Genomic DNA, 1,450 nt, shown 5'->3' with positions numbered 1-1,450 from the left:
GACAGTAGTGTGTGTTCTTCAGCATGTGCGGCACGAAGGAAGTGTGTATATTTCACAGGGCGAAGTGGCCTTGTGGATAAGAACTCGGCTTCCTAATTGGAAGGTCGTGTGTTCAAGTCCAGGCCGCGGCAGCCTTGTGGGTTAATTCATGGTGGAGATTTGTCCGATCTCCCAGGTCAACTTATGTGCAGACCTGCTAGTGCCGTATCCCCCTTCGTGTGTACACGCAAGCACAAGACCAAGTGCGCACGGAAAAGATCATGTAATCCATGTCAGAGTTCGGTGGGTTATAGAAGCACAAAAATACCCGGCATGCTTTCCCCGAAAGCGGCGTATGGCTGCCATAATGGCGGGGTAAAAACGGTCATACACGTACAAATCCACTCGTGCGAAAACAGGAGTGAACGTGGTAGTTTCAGCCCATGAACAAGGAAGAAGAAGAGTGTTTATTATTCACTGTCACGTCCACGACTGTGTTGTTCCGCGTGTGGAGTAAAGGGTCTAGTATGAGGTGTGTGCTATTAGTTATGTGTGTTAGATTTGGTCATTTATGAAGCTACACGCTGTGTTGTTATTTCAGTACAGGCTGAAGTATGCTGGACAGAAAATCGTCATAGTACTACGCAGACACATTCTGTTATGTGTGAGTGTCCGGATAACCTCCATATGGTCCTAAGCACTCAGAGGTTATAAATGAAATGGCGTGGGAGCTCACAGAAGTCCATGGTACGTCGTGTTTTGTTAAGGAATCCTTTTGATGTACAGGTCTGGAGAACCTCCACAAGATCACGGTCACACAGAGCTTCATGACGGCGGTGAAGTTGACGGACTGGAACGGGAACTTCTCTGTGGGCCCTGAGAGTCTGTCCGACCAGCCCCATGTCCTTTTTGTGGTGGGCGATGCCAGCAATTAAGTGTTCGTTTTCTTGCCGCTTGTTTTCTCTGTCTGTGTGTTGCGTCCTGACAATGTATGTCTGTCTGTCTCTGTCTGTCTCTACAATACAATACAATACAATACAATAACTTTATTAATCTCTAAAAGAGAAATTACATTGCTGAGCGTTTGTGTCCGTAATAATAACATACATAAAACATTCAAAATAAACATTTGTTCTTTGTCCTGAGAAAATATAGCACATTGGTTATCACATAAGAAAGTATATTAAAAATAAATTAACATGCATTCACCATCAACAATGCACAAAAGAAAGTCAGCACCTTGCCGGTTATCACATATTGTCTAAGAGAGTAGAATGCAAAACAAAATCAACAATACTGAAACAATACAGAACACTGACCCCGTGCATCAGAGCGACAACACCAGCATCTACCGCCCCACCTGAGAATTGAAGATGTGAATTGCAGATGGAATGAACGAATTTCTGTAGCGTGTGGATCTTGCGGTTGGTTGTCTGAATCTGTTGCTCCTGTCTGTCCGTCTACTGTCAAA

The sequence above is a fragment of the Littorina saxatilis genome, unplaced genomic scaffold (genome assembly GCF_037325665.1).
Source record: "Littorina saxatilis isolate snail1 unplaced genomic scaffold, US_GU_Lsax_2.0 scaffold_1402, whole genome shotgun sequence".
Lineage (NCBI taxonomy): Eukaryota > Metazoa > Mollusca > Gastropoda > Littorinimorpha > Littorinidae > Littorina > Littorina saxatilis.
Note: the sequence above shows the minus strand (reverse complement) of the source record.